The 16046-nt window shown below is 44.2% G+C and overlaps 1 protein-coding gene across 8 annotated transcripts in view; it reads left to right on the forward strand.

The window, feature by feature from the left end:
• Positions 1-13690: 13690 nt before the first annotated feature.
• The window catches only part of MTMR3 (myotubularin related protein 3), a 134506-nt gene continuing 132150 nt past the window's right edge, over positions 13691-16046 (forward strand). For 6 of the 8 annotated variants that reach the window (XM_012763878.2, XM_012763879.3, XM_012763882.2 and 3 more), the window contains exon 1: positions 13691-13884. The gene's annotated coding sequence lies outside the window, so the exon portion shown is untranslated. The remainder of the gene's footprint in view (positions 13885-16046) is intronic. The other 2 variants (XM_012763881.3, XM_012763885.3) reach the window with 1 other exon arrangement.

The following is a 16046-nucleotide window of genomic DNA, read 5'->3' on the forward strand; positions in this document are numbered from 1 at the left end:
CTCCAATCCCTGGTGACCTGTGGGCAGGCCTTTAATTTCTAAGTCTGGGTTTACCTGTTTGGAAAATGGGTTGAATAATAGATGCCTCCCTCACCAGGGTGTTGGACTATAATTACTGTTTGCAACGTTGCTTAAGATGTGGGAGATGAAAGGTAGTTTGAAAAGTCCACATTATTGGCATTAGTAATAAAGCCGAGGAATTTGTTTGTGAGTTTGTAAGGTTGTCATAAGTGGGGAAGGGGGGGGAGATAGATTTTATGTGGAAAAACCTTGCCCAAAAAACAGCCACAGATCCAGGCTGGTATAAATAGCAAGAACATGTTGTACCTCAAAGTACTTTGCAAATTTCACATTCTTCCATGCCTCTGAAAAGATAGAACCCACAATTCCAAAATTGAAAATAAGGTGTTTACCTGGGGTTATAAGGCAGAAAATTCAGGGTCTGATGCTTGGCTGAGAGCATTTTCAGTTCTCTTCACAATTTACAAGAAAAAAAAAATGCAGTTTCAGTGCAAGGTTCTTTATTTTTACCATCAATACTTTGTTTCTTCTTCTTGCGTTCTGATCACATTTCTATCAATATCGCAGCTAGCAATAACTTTTAGAAACCTACCATTTTTAGAGCACTTTATAAAGGAGAGGTTAGGATAAAATAAAAGGCGAATACTCAGCTCAAGCCCTCAAAGCATTTACCATCAAACCAGAAGATAAATGGGACTGAGTGGCCTATATTTAGAATTTACTTCATGGTGCCCTGTTATTAATAATAACTTCCCCCTTTGTAGTGTCCAAAGCCCTTTGAAATGTATTACTTCATTTGATCCACCAACAGTGCTGGAATTACAAGCTCTGATTTAAGGGTGAGGAAACTGAAGTTCAGACAGAAGTGACTTTTCTAAGGCCACACAGCCTCTAAGCAATGGTATTAAGACTTAAACTTAGTCTCAGGAATTGGAATGGTCTAGGGGAATCTAGTGGAACGATGTAGTGAACTTTCCACTGTACCGCCACGCCTGGTAGTGACTCAAAGGAGAGCCCTGGATTTTTGTCCCAGGTTTAAGGGTAGCCTAGGCCAAAGACCAATGCCACATGCCATCTAATCAGTGGGGATGTGTAGTATAGGGTATGGGCCTTGGACTCAGAGGCTTTGGTTTCATTCCTGGCTCTTAATGGTTATAAGGATTGGGGCATATAACTCACTTTGCTGAGCTTCAGTTTCCTTATCTGTTAAATGGATATATAATAGCAGTGCTTCCAACTTCACTAGGTTCTCTTAAAAGAGATAATCTACGGAGAGTACTTAGCCCTGTGCCTGGCAGACATAGGCTTTGCCTAAGGTTATCAAGTGATCTTAGTAGACAAATGAATAGTCAGTGCATCTTAACTCCTGAAAGGAACCATCATGGGCCAAGAACTAAAAAAAATTAATCAAACCAAAATAGCCCCCTCTTTGCTTTTTTTTTTTTTTTTTTTATTAGAGACGGGGTTTTGCTCTGTTACTTGGGCTAGAGTGCAGTGGCACCATCATACCTCACTGCGACCTCAAACTTGTGAGCTCAAGCAACCCTCTTGGCTCAGCTTCCTGAGTAGCTAGGACAACAGGGCTGTGCCGCCATGCCTGGCTAATTTTTAAAAAATGTTTTGTAGAGAAGAGGGATCTCGCTTTATTGCCCAGGCTGGTCTCAAACTCCTAGCCTCAAGCAATCATACTGCCTTGGCCTCCCAAAGTGCTGGGATTACAGGCATGAGGAATGGCATAAGCAAACTATTTTGAGATAGCTGTAAATTTACATGCAGTTGTAAAAAAGGGTAAGGAGAGATCCCCTACGCCCTTCATCCATTTTCCCCCATTGGTAATATCTTGTATAACTATAATATTATATCACAGGAAACTGACATTGATGCAATCTACCCTCCCTATGTGGATTTCACCAGTTTTACATGCATTCATTTGTGTGTGTGTGTGTGTGTGTGTGTGTGTGTGTGTGTTCAGTTCTATACAACTTTACGTTTGACCAACATCACAGTCAACACACAGAACAGTTCCACCACAAGGGTCCTTCATGCAACCCTTTTATGGCCACAGCCTTTTTCCTTCCTCCCTGTTTCTCTAACTCCTGGAAACCACTAATCTATTCTCCATCTCTATAATTTTGTCATTTCATGAATGTTATATAAGTAGAATCATACAATATGTGGCATTTTAAAATTGGCTCTTTTCACTTAGCATGATTGCCACTGCACCAGGCTTACTGTTGAGTTTTGACAGTTGTTTGTCAGATATGTAGTTTACAAACACTTTATGAGCAGTATGTAGGTTATCTTTTCACCTTCTTCCCAGGGTCTTTCACAAGCATAAGTTTTTAATTTTGATGTCATCCTATTTACTCATTTTTCATTTTATGTGTTTGCATTTTTGGTGTCATGTTTAAAAACTTTGCCTAGCCCAGAGATTCTCTCCTGTGTTTTTTTTTTCCTAAAAGTTTTATTGTTTTATGTTTTACATTTACGTCCTTATCCATTTTGAGTTAATTTTTGATTATGGTCCAGGTTCATTCTTTTGTCTATGGCTGTCTAATTGCTCTGGCGCTATTTATTGAAAGAACCATTTTTCCTCTTTTAAATTGCTTTTGCACTTTTGTCAAAAATCAATTGGGCAGATTTATATGGGTCTGTTTCTGAGCCAAGAACCCAAAGGAATTTTGACTCAAATATTGAACTCAGGTGAACAAAACACAGAAATCAATCCATATAGAGAATGAATGAAGACTAAAATGTGAAACATTTATCAAACAATCTAATGCCCTATGTAATTAAGTGTGAAGCTATAAGAAATTGGCTATGAGTACCTTGATCATTCAAACACAGGCTCAGAGAAGTGGTTCCAAGCAGCAGGATATATTGAAATGGCCTTGACTTTGGGGCCAGGAGATCTGCAATTGGACTGTGATTTCCTCATTTATCACCTGAGTGACACTAGGCAGGTAAGTGAGTTAACTAACGTCCTGGAGCTGCAATTTCTGCATCATTCAGAGGAGACCACATAACTTGCCTCGCAGGATTAATCTGTGGACCAATGGGATGGAGCCTGCAAAATGGCTGACACTAGCTGGGTCCATAGTCGCTACAGCAAGGGCACATCCGAGGAATGGTTTGGAGGTTTTATCCCATGTTCCATCATCTCCTTCCCAAGCATCCAAGGCAAACATTCACTCTAAGTTAGAAGTGTGTGTGCTGTGCAAATATGCCTTACAAATGCAGCTTGGAGACGAGTTCCCTAGTCCCTTCTTCCAACCAAGCTACTACTCTTAAGCCCTTGTCTTATAGAATTGCAGAGACACTACACTTTTACGCCATAGGTTGGGCATCTTTTCTACTGAGCATCAGTGCCTGATGGGTTTTTCCTCAAAACTATCATTTAAGGGTCCCCATTTCAATCTCCTTTGGCCACTGAGTCACCCTGCAAATGAGGTTCTCATTGTTCTTCTGTGGACACCAGCTTTTCCCTAGAAGGGGGAATACATTTGGTACCTAGCTCCTAAGGTGGCTCAGGAGGATCAATAATAATGAAATGCAGAATATTTGGCAGATTTCCTCACATCTTACATGGATTAAGTGCTGTTGAGCAGGGGACAGCAATCTATGGCTCAGGCCAAAACACTGCCCCCACCCCTCCCTCTAGCCTGTTTTTGTGGCCTTGGAGTCAAGAATGATTTTTACATTTTAAAGAGCTGTAGAGGCTATTATAAAAAAGATGAAAGGTAGCAAGTGTTGGCGAGGATGTGGAGAAAGGGAACCCTTATACGCTGTTGGTGGTACTGTAAAATAGTACAGCCATTTTGGAAAACGGTATGGAAGTTCCTCAAAAAACTGAAAATAGAACTACCATATGATCCAGCAATCCCACTACTAGGTATCTGTCCAAAAGAATTGAAATCAGTATGTTGAAGAGATGTCTGCCCTCTCATGTTCATTACAGCACTAGTTACGATGGCCAAGATATGGAAAGAACTTAAATGTCCTGTAGTGGATGAGTTAATTTTACAAAGGGTAGTATATATATGCAAAATGGAATACTATTTAGCCTTTAAAAAGAAAAAGGCTGTGCATGGTAGCTCATGCCTGTAATCCTAACAATTTGGGAGGCCAAGACAGGAGGATTGCTTGAGGTCAGGAGTTCGAGACCAGCCTGAGCAAGAACGAGACCTGTCTCCACAAATATGTAGAAAAATTAGCTGGGCATGGTGGCTGCACACTTGTAGTCCCAGCTACTTGGGAGGCTGAGGCAGGAGAGTTGTCTGAGCCCAGGAGTTTGAGGTTGCTGTGAACTATGATGATGCCACTGCACTCTAGCTGGGGTGACACAGTGAGATTCTGTCTCAATTAAAAAACAAACAACAGGCTGGGCGCGGTGGCTCACGCCTGTAATCCTAGCCCTCTGGGAGGCCAAGGCAGGCGGATTGCTCAAGGTCAGGAGTTCAAAACCAGCCGAAGCAAGAGCAAGACCCCCGTCTCTACTATAAATAGAAAGAAATTAATTGGCCAACTAATATATATATATATGTATATATATATATATATACACAAATTAGCCGGGCATGGTGGCGCATGCCTGTAGTCCCAGCTACTTGGGAGGCTGAGGCAGTAGGATTGCTTGAGCCCAGGAGTTTGAGGTTGCTATGAGCTAGGCTGATGCCACGATACTCACTCTAGCCTGAGCAACAAAGTGAGACTCTGTCTCAAAATAAATAAATAAATAAAAATAAAAAACAAACAACAACAATAAAAACTCTGTCATTTGCTGTTGCATGGATGAACTTAGAGAATATGATGTTAAATGAAATAAGTCAGGGACAGAAAGAAAAATACCATGTGACCTCATTTATATGTGGAATTTAAAAAATAGACAATAGGATGCTAGCCACTAGAGGCCGGTTGGGGCAAGGAGGTAGACAGGGAAAGTTGGTCAATAAGTACAAAGTTATAGTTAGATAGGAGGAATAAGTTCTGGTGATCTATCACACAGTAAGTTGACCATAGTTAATAATAATGTATTATACATTTCAAAATAGCCAAAAGAGAGTATTTTAAGTGTTCTCACTGCAAAAAAAAAGATAAATATTTGAGGTGATGGATATGCTAATTACTCTGATTTGATCATTCCATAATGTATACACATATTAAAACACCACATTGTACCCTGTAAATATACACAATTATTATCTGTCAACTAATATTAAAAAAAGAAAAAAAAAAGAGAGGTCAAGGAAAGAAGGAAGAAAATGCCACAGAAATGTATGTGGCTTGCAAAGCATAAAATATTGCTTTTTCCTTTACAGAAAAAGTTTCTTATTTCCTGTTGTAGAGGATAAAAATGAGGCTCAAACAGGAGGGAGTGTCATATAACTGAGGTCAAACAGCAAGGAAATAGGGCTGAGTGAGATGGCTCACACCTGTAATCCTAGCACTTTTGGAGGCCAAGGCAGGGGGATCATTTGAGGCCAGGAGTTTAGGAGACCAGCCTGAGCAACATAGCAAGACCCTGTCTCTACCCCAAAAAAACAAAACAACAACAACAAAAAAAAAAACACCAGGAAATGGTCAAGCTATGTATCTATTCATCCATACAAAATATATAGATTGGTCTCTCTTTATGTATAAGGATATAAATGCTTACAAAATGATGGGGTAGTTAATACAGTGTTTCCCAACGTGGGTTCTAAGGAGCCCAGATCTGAAGAGTTGCCCAGAAACATGTCCTCAGCTCAAATCAGTTCTGGAAACTCTGAACTCTGTAACCTGTCCTTAGAAGGTCCCTGTGCATCAGCATATCAAGGATCTGAGAAGTTCTGCAGCAAAGAAAAAAAACCTGGTTACCTTGTTGACCTCAGCATGTCCCAGATATTTTCAGCTGGGAATCTCTTTTTTGGTTCTGTTTATTTTGATGATAGCTATGTAATATCATTCCTCAGAAACATTTGGGAAACGCAGAGGTCATAAGCCAATCCCTTGGGTTTGAAAGCCAGCCCAGCCACTTCTTTGAGTGGGACCCTCAGGAAGTCACCTGATCTTTCTGAGCCTCACCCGTGGGAAGCAGAGACTCATTTTCAGCTACATCTCTGATCCTCTCGTTCCTGCCTTTAGAGCTGTATTTCCTACAGAGGTGTCTGCTGGCGATCTTCCAAGCCACCGCGCTGGGAGTAGAAAATGAACTTTATATTTTTTTTCCTCTCTGGTGGGACACAAATTAATTCTATGATTTCCTGAAAAGTCCAAGGCCTCCACATCACACTGACTGCCCTTCTATGCCACATATGCCCTCTTAAGGGAGGGCAAAGTATGTCAGTTTCCAGAAAACCAGACCTTAAAAAGTCAAGAATGTGGGACCCATGGAGACAAATGGAAGACGTCCAATAAAAGGATTCGTCAACATCCAGTGACTTGTTGGGACAGGGTGGATTATTTCCTAGAGGTGCTGATGAAGGAATTTGTAATATTGAAAGAATGTGAGCATTGTAGAATCCAGCCTGCACTCTATGATTAACACAGCATTAAATCATGGAATTTCAGCAAGATTCTCCCTTTAGAATGGTGACCCTGCCTCACAGAAAAGCGCCCAAATAAATATATGCCTGTTCTGATTGCTTGGTTCGGTGCGTAGGCCAGCTCTCTTTTGCCTTAGAGTCTTTGCATATGTTGTTCCCTCTCCTTGAGTCATCTTTTCCCTTAACTTTTGCCCAATTACCTTCTACCCTTCTTTCCAGTCTCTGCATCAATGTTATCTAGACCCCCATAAATCTGGGGTGGGTCCCTCTACATAATTGCTGCCATAAATCCTGTATCTTCTCCAATTGAGCACTTACTGGGGCTTCTGTTGACTTTGTCTTGCCAACTAGACCATAAGCCTCAGGAGGGCAGAGACTGGTGTTGTCTTGTTCCCTGTTACATGGGCAGAGCTTGTCTTGGTGCTCAATAAAGGGCATGCATGCTCAAGAAGCATTTGCAATAAAGAGATTGAGTGAACGCATGCATCTCTTTGAACTCCTTGGCTCTTAGACACATTGGGGAAACTGAAGCATCTTAAGGGACTCCATAGAAGTGTGGCAGGACTGGGAATGAAATCAAGATCCTGTGGTATTAGGCGTGAGACTCTTTTTTATACCCCTCGACCACTTCTTAAATTCCTACCCAGCAGAGCTTCTGTGGCCTTATTCTGTTCTCTCTTGTCATCACCGCAGAGGTTAAGACTGTTTCAGAGAATTATTTCATAATAAATGGGATCTGGGAGTAGAGGGAAATTTATCTAACTCTCAGGGGTAGGAGAAATGTGTGCCTTTGGACCTTGAATTTAAATGAGCCAGCAAATCCCTGCTAATTCTCTTCTCTTGCTGGGTCCCGTCTGCTTCATATGCAGCAGAGGAGAAAGCCAGCCTGTGTCACCTATGATTTATGCCCTGCTGTTTGCTCTTTTCCCCTAGAACATTAAACACCCTGAGCAGAGAGGGAAGAGGTAATCTCAGGATGCCTGGCTGCCAGACGGGTGTCTGGGGGTGGGGAGCTCTCTGTTCTGTTGGGAAAAGGGAGGTTGAAAAGTTAAAAAAAAAAAAAAAAAAAAGACCCATGGGGCTTCCACATAAAAGGAACAAGGGAGTCTCTGTTTGCCTTGACCTCCGCAAAAACAATTGGCCTCTGAGCCAAGAGACCTGGGTGCTTGATTCACTCATTTACTAAGTACCTTTGGGCAAGACTTTCCTCTGTTTGGGCCTCAGTTTCCCTGGTTGTCAAAGAGGAGTCTGGATGGTTTGAGCTCCCCATAGCCTCCAAGGACAGGGAGCTAGTTGGTACAGTGGCCTTGCATGGAGAGAGGCAGTGTAGTGCGGAGGTTAACCCTGTGGACTCCAGCTCCACGTCCCACTGGCTGTGTGGCTCTGGGCAAGTTACCTACCTCTCGGAGCTTCATCTGCATGATGGGGTTAATCACCAGGACTTTCCTCATTGGGTGGCTGGGAAGCATAGCCAGGCTCTTGGAATGGTTACTGTTACTGAGCCAGCACTTATAATAATCTGAGTCAGCTGTTATTGGGACTGTTCTTCCTGAAATGGTCCTCAACAGTGGACTTGATTTCCCTCTACCTAAATTCCTTGCTTGGGTCCCGCTCAGTGGAAGCAGAGTGTCCTAGTGCATTTGGAAGTTCTGGGCAGAGGAGAGGAGGAGTTATTTTCAGTGGGTTCTGGTTCTATTTGTAGCTGGTGAGTTGGCCCAGGCTGCAGGGAAGCTCGGGGCAGAGCAAGCTGGGCGCTGAGAGGGGTGTGTTGTCTTACACTGGGGAGGGGAGGGAAAGGACACAGAGGAGACAGAGAGGACAAATGGAGAAGGAGGGAAGCCACCTCCCACTTATCCCCCTGCTCCCATAGATTTCTAACCTCTTCTTGCCAATTTCATCTTCTGTGTCTTCCCTGGGGGAATTTGAAGGGGGTGCCTGACCTTTTAAAGGTGGATTTAGTTTGTAACATGATGTGATCCATCAACGCAGTTAACAGTGTTTCCATCCTGATGGCATTGACTTTCTCAGACTGAAATGGGACCTGTATCCCCTGCAGAATTTGGGGGTATTTTTAAAGGTGGGTGGTGGCTAAACCACCAAACACTAAGTCATTTTTGGAAGTGTAGAGGAAGCGATCTCATTTCCCCGGTGGACACTAGGGCAGAACCCGCTGACCTCCTCCCCGATAGCTACCCACTCCATGTGGCTGAGCAGGGTGCTTAACCTCTCTGGGCTTCAGTTTCCTCATTTATGAAATGGGGCAGTGGTTCCAGGGAGACAACTTTGGAGCTCTTGAGTCCTTTCTAGCTGCAATTCTGTGATTCCCTGATGCAATAATCAAATTAGGCGAGGCTGATCCTTTAATCAGAGGATGGTTGGTAGGACTGGGAGGCTCCAGAGAGAGGATGCCACCCTACCCTGTCATTTTCTGGATGAGAAAACTGAGGCCTTGAGGGTGGGGTCAGATCAGTCAGTGAGTCAGTGGCTCAGCTGGATCAGTAATCCAGGCCTTTCCCGACACTGGACAGCCCGGTACCTCCCCTTGGGAGGAAGATGGGAACCACATCTACTGAGCGCCACTGTACAAGTGTTAACTCATTCAACCTCCATAGTGATCCATTTTCCAGATGAAAGTCACCCACATACTAAAGAATGGTGGCAGGTCTGCCTGATTCAAAAGCTCAATCACTATTTGAGTGTTTTTCAAAGTTGAGTCATTTGGGCATCATCTTCATGAATTTTTGACATAATTTTGCTTTATTCTAGTGTTTACTTCACATTTTTCTTTACATTGATTTATTATTTTATTTTATTTTATTTTATTTTATTTTATTTTATTTTATTTTATTTTATTTTATTTTTAGAGATAGAGTCTTGCTTAGCCACCCAGTCATAGCTCACTGTAACCTCAAACTCCTGGGCTCAAGTGATCCTCCTGCTTCAGCCTCTGGAGTAGCTGGGACTACAGGCACACTCTACCATGCCTGGCTAATTTTTGTATTTTTGTAGAGACGGGGTCTTGCTATGTTCCTCAGGCTAGTCTTGAACTCCTGGCTTCAAGTGATCCTCCCACTTTGGCCTCCTAAAATGTTAGGATTATAAGTATGAGCCACTGTGCCTGGCAAAAAAGGCAAATAATTTCTTTTTTTTCTTTTTTTTTTTTTTTGAGACAGAGTCTCACTTTCTTGCCCAGGCTAGAGTGAGTGCCGTGGCATCAGCCTGGCTCACAGCAACCTCAATCTCCTGGGCTCAGCAATCCTACTGCCTCAGCCTCCCTAGTAGCTGGGACTACAGGCATGTGCCACCATGCCCGGCTAATTTTTTTTATATAGATATTAGTTGGCCAATTAATTTCTTTCTGTTTATAGTAGAGACGGGGTCTCGCTCAGGCTGGTTTTGAACTCCTGACCTGGAGCAATCCGCCCGCCTCGGCCTCCCAGAGTGCTAGGATTACAGGCGTGAGCCACCGCGCCCGGCCATAATTTCTTAGTATTATTATGAAAATAGTTTTGACCCCAATAGACTCCTGGAAGAGTCTCAGGATCCACCAGGGACCTGTGGACCATGCTTGGAGAACTACCACTTTATTCTGAATTTGAGTGGAAATGACCCACCCCAGCAATAGTGGTACAGTGTAGTATCTGGAAAATTCTGGGAGATTTTGAATCACAGAAACATGATTCAATTCTAGTTTCTGTCTGACCTTGGGCGAGTTGTTCTTCAAAGTCTGAAAGCCATAGTTACCCTGTCTGCTAGCTGCACTGGGATTTGAAGGAGATGCTGAAGCACTGTGAGAGTTTGGGGCTAATCCACGCAAAGCTCTCCCTGATATAAATGACTTATTATATAAGTAAGCAGCAAGACCTCGTGTTGAGAAGTCTGAATTTTGGGGGCTGGGAGAGTTTTGCCTTCCAGGGGCCCTGCATGACTTTGGAAATTCTCCACTCTCTATCAATCAGCTTTTGTGTCTGTCTTAGGCTACTTCAAAGAGTCCCTGAGCGGTTCGAAGGATATTTTCAGCTTTGAAGATAGCAGGGGGAGTCAGGCTAAAAGGACAGCAGGAGAAAGAGAGGGAGGCCAGGCCGGTAGAGGTGGCCCCTCGAATGAGAAACAGGGCGGTGAGAAGAAGCTGTCGTTGAGCCTGGATTGGTTTCCCTTCTTTTTCCTTGACTCACTGCACGAAGTTAGGGCTTTGTCTTCAGCCAAAGCACACAAGCACCCTGTCCACTTGGCTTTTCATAGATACAACATGTTTTCAAACGCATTCCCTACAAGAGCCCTTTTACACTTCTGTGAGGTAAGCAGGGTGGTGATTACCACCCCACAGGGCAATGAGGAAACTGAGGCATGGAAAAGGGAAATGAGGAGCAAGTATACGGAAGCACCAAGATTCAAATTTAAGTCTTTAGACTCAGACCAGCTTTCTTTCCATTGTGTCTCCTTAAGGCCTTCTCCTTGAGGTGAGTTTCCAAGGCCATGCACCAGTTTTTCTCTATCTTAGAATGTTACTAAAGCCTGCCTTAAAGGTAAGCAGGTGGGCAGCAGTGGGGTTAAGGTGTAGTGTGAAATTTACAAGCACAAACTTGGAGTCAGATCGGCAGGGTTCAAGTGCAGGACGGTAACAACATCTGCTCATAGGGTTGTGAAGATTACATTAGATATACACGAAAAGTGGTCATATAATGCCGAGTATAATCAAAAGGTTCAATCCAGCCAGGTGCATTGGCCCATGCCTGTAGTTCCAGCTACTTGGGAGGCTGAGGCAGGAGGATCACTTAAGCCCAGTAGTTTGTGGCTGTAGGCCTGTGGATAGCCACTGCACTCTAGCCTGGGCAACAGAAGACTCCATCTCTCTACAAAACAACAAAAAAGTTTCCTTCAATCCATCCATGTCAGTTATTATGAGAGCAAGGTGGGGCAAATAGTGTGATTTCACGGGAATAGAGAAATTCCTTCCACATCCTAAACACTGGTTGAGGATTTAATTGAAGATTGCTTTACCCAGATTAAAAGGCAAACACTGTGATATTCTGTCTAAAAAGAAGTCAAAGTGATAGCTAATCCTTTAGCTCTCTCCATATGGATTCCTGGGGAGCTGTGGGATTGACTGAGTAGATACTGACTGCCTATTGGCTGAACTTTTTGCCCTGTGCTATCTCATTGGGAGCTGGCTAGTTTGTGGATGCGCTGTACTGGATTCAGGTACTAGCTTCAGTCTAATCAGAGGCTACCGGCCTGTGGAAGGCCATCCTTCAGTCTTTCCCTGAGCAGAGGGTTAGGTAAGGGAATTTTTGCACAGAGGGGACTGGTGGCTGGTAGGAACCTTAGTTTATTAGGCAATAGAAAAAACAAATTGGAAAACATTTTAAATTTTTTTTCACTTTTTTTTAGTTTAAGTTATTCATCTATTCTATATATTTACTATCCTCTAATTCCATAAAGGCTACAATCATATAACAGAAAGGAAAAATCAGGACAGCAACATATGAAGGTGCAAAGTTGAGGTAGGAGGAACAGACCTGAAAGGCCAACAGGAGGCTACTGTTGAGTTTCAAATTTAGCTCTGGGTTTTCTGTAAGCCAAGGTGAAAAGAGAGACACAATCAGCCTCATAACACTAGTTATCAGAAAGGAGGAAATGTACCAATTTCTAGGTGAGTAAAGCAAAGGATTTCCTAATTTTGCATTCTAATTTCTTACTTGAGATTTTATGACATTTCATGCAACTGTGTTATGCATTGGGCAGTACAGCATAGTGGGCAAGAGCACAATTTTGTTTCTTTTTGTCAGTGGGTTTGGGTTTGAATTTTGTTTTAATATGTATAGTTCATCCTAGGCTTCACTTTCTTCATCTGTAACATGGAGATAACAGCATCTACCTATTAAAGTCATGAAGATGGCATTAGATGAGTTGTATAAATACATGTTAGCTATTAGTTAATCAAGAAATTTGACTGCACAGTCTTGCAGTCTTGCACAGTTTCAGGTGCTGAGGAAGTGATGAACAAGACAAAATCCTTATTTTCAAATAGCGGGGTAGAAAGACAATAAACATTGAATAAATGAATAAATAATTTCAGAAAGTGCTGCAGAGAAAACTTTATAACAAATGCAGGGATCGATTTCATCTGACTGATTTTCTCTACCATTTTCCAGAAAAGTCAAGGGTATAATTTTTTTTTTTTGAGACAGAGTCTCACTTTGTTGCTCAGGCTAGAGTGAGTGCCATGGCATCAGCCTAGCTTACAGCAACCTCCAACTCCTGGGCTCAAGCGATCCTGCTGCCTCAGCCTCCTGAGTAGCTGGGACTACAGGCACGCGACACCATGCCCGGCTAATTTTTTGTACATATATTTTTTAGTTGGTCAATTAATTTCTTTATATTTTTAGTAGAGATGGGTCTGGCTCTTGCTCAGGCTGGTTTCGAACTCCTGACCTCGAGCAACCCGCTCACATGGGCCTCCCAGAGTGCTAGGATTACAGGTGTGAGCCACTGCGTCCAGCCAAGGGTATAACATTAAAATGGAACTCAGAGGAGGTGAATCTGTTAGGGATTAAGGTAATACAGTTCCAGTTTGTGAATTCTACAGGCTAGTGTAGGTAGGTTACAATTTTGGATTTTGGTTTAAAAACTCATTTCTTCCAGCTGAACTTTTGATTAGGAGCTGAGGTTGAATTAGTTTGAAATTGTATTCTGAGTATGATCCCTAGCACACTATATTTACATGCCTTATATTAAATTAGTTTTATTCTGACCACAATTGCAAGTGAAAGGTACCACTATTATTCTATTTTTCCTGGTAAATAAAGTGAGCCGTGTCTTGCCCAGGGTTACAGAGCTTGAAAAAGATGCCTCCTAAATATCTGTAGGACCACTTCTGGTTTATTTCTTTCTGATTTTTTTGTTACCGCTCCTCTTCCGCCCATCTCCCATGTAATCCTCCTTCCTTGGCTATGAGGTGCTCCGCCGGCCTCTCCCGCGCCAGGAGAATTCGGCTTCTCTGCAGCCCCGCCCACCTCCTGGGGCGTGACCAGCAGCCCAGGCCCCGCCCCTGTCCAACTCGTAGCGGCCCGCCCCCTTTTCCCCGACCCGCCGGCTGAGCGCCTGAGCGTGCGCGCGCGTCCCCGCTCGCGGCCCGGTTCGGCGTCGGGAGCGCGCTCTGTGTGGCCGCTGCCGCCATGTTGTTGTGGTTGTGAGAAGGCGGCAGCGGCGGCGGCGAAGCAGTCGGATACCACGGTCCAGTGGCCCAGGCGCTGCTCCCCGCCAGCCCTGGCTGGGAGCCTCCTGGGGTGGCGGAGGAGGCCGTGCCGTGGCGGGCCTCGCCATGTCCTGCCGCTCGGTAAGAAGCCCACCCCCGCCCCGTCTCTTCGGGGTGTGAGGAGGGGCTGGAGGAGGGGCCGGCCTCTACCCCGGCGCGGCGGCTGTCACCCTCTGAGGCGGCGACGGCCCGCGGGGCGTTAGGGACTGCAGTCAGGGCCCCGGTAGGGGTGTCCAGGGTGGCCGCGCCGCCGCCAGAGGGAGGCGCAGGGAGTGGGAGTGGGAACACAGAGGCTGGGCTCGGCCCGGACCCTGGGCGCGGGGGAGGCGGGGTCCCGGGCGCCGGCGGCCTTCCCGGACCTGGCGGGGAACAGGCCGGTGGGGCTAAGGGTGTGGGGCATTACGCCAGGAGCATCGGGGGAAATGTCCACAGACCCTCGGGAGGTGGGTGTGCGCCCTTTGCCCCCGATCGGGTCTGTGGGGGGCTACGGTGGCAAGAGGCCAGAGGTTGGGGGCCATGGCAGTCCTGGGGCGAGCGGTGCAGCCCGGGCCTTGTGGGAAGGAGGAGTGGCCGCCTGACTGTGCAGCAGGGCATCCTTCTGACCTGGTATTACTCGGGTGGGAAAGATGGTTCGGGGGCGGTTGAGGGAGCTCTGGGAACATTGGTCACTGGTGAAACAGCTCCGTAAAGATTACATTGTTATTTCTCGGGTAGAAATTTTGCTTGATATATTGCATCTCGGGACGCATAAGATGATATTGTTGGTTGTACTTTGGGCTAGAAAACTTATCTCAAAATTATGCAGTAGATTTTATGGCCACTTTAATAGGCACTCCTCTGGAATCTGATAATCTCACTTGTATGAGTTTGCGCATTGGCTGCTATTAGGTATTGATTTTCAGGTGTCTTCTCTAGACCCAGCCCTAAATTCTTACTGTTTTAGTATCTTAACATCCACTTTGTTAGCTGATAATCTGTTTATTCCCAACCATCGCACATACACAAAAAACAGTGCACATACTCTTCTAGTTGAGGGTCGGCTTAGTTTCTCATAACGTGAACCATAATGCTGTCAAAGGCCTGGGTTGAATTACAGGAGATGTAAAGTGTTTGTTATTTGTCCATGGAGAGGTGACACAGACCTACCCCTTTCAGATGCAGGGCTGTTTTAGTAGGGCGAGAGACACTGATGGCTTGAAGAACGACTTCCCTTCTAGGGCCTGTGGCTTGGTGGGAAGACGAGTTTACAGAATGACACTGTTTTGAGTAAACCCACTATGGTATGTGATATTAAACTAAATTTGGAGAGTTCTAGAATTTAAATTGGCTGTCTATGAAGGCCCCTGATTACCTCCCTTTTCTTTCAGGTGACCCAGAGCAGTGCAAGTGACCAATACAGTGGTGCAGTCCCACTTGTAGTTAATGGCAAGACATAGGAGAATCTTAGTTTTTCAGCTCAGGCCAGGTTCTTTAGTCAGTGGTTACCTAGTTAAAGTTATTTGTGCACAAGTCATTAGAAACATACTTGGTAAAATTAGATGCTGCTTAAGTGGAGATATATGGCACCCAGAGATACATTGAGAAATCCAGAGGAAAAGCAGAGAAGGAGAGGCTGCTTCTGGATCACAAAGGGGTCCACTAAAATTGCTTCCCAACATCCCAATATCATGGTTGCTCCTAAACTATGTGACTCAGGTTTCTAGTAAAGTGGAGGATAGGATAGGTGTGTTAAGTCATTTGTGACTTGGGTTGTGAACCAGGAAGATTTACAGTGGATTGTGAAAAGTTCTTGAAATTTGCCCTAGGCCAGGAGGAGTGGTAAAGTCAGTTTAAAAATCTGCTGTAGTTCTGATTAACACCTTCACACCTTCTGTGGTTAAGTAGAATGCTGAGTTACCAGAGGAAGTATTCATGTTTCATGTATGGTGAGCGTTGTTCTAAGTTTGGAAGAAAGTATTGTTATAGTTATGTAAGGTAGTGAAAGAGTTTGGTAAATATCCTGTCAAATCATAAAGTAGTATTTTTAGAGAGGTGCACCCAGCTGTCCACTACAAGAGCCAGAGGCCATGTCTGTCTGTTTCGTGATGTCCCCAGTACACTTCTCAGCATATTCTATGCTCTCATATTTTTTGAGTAAATGGATAGTATTGATATGGGAAGAAGAACAGTTACGGTAGTTGATATCAGCATTAGTTATTAAAAACTGCTTGATATCTTGCGCTGGATTAAAGAACCAGTTTTTA

Source organism: Microcebus murinus, chromosome 22 (genome assembly GCF_040939455.1).
Source record: "Microcebus murinus isolate Inina chromosome 22, M.murinus_Inina_mat1.0, whole genome shotgun sequence".
Taxonomy (NCBI): domain Eukaryota; kingdom Metazoa; phylum Chordata; class Mammalia; order Primates; family Cheirogaleidae; genus Microcebus; species Microcebus murinus.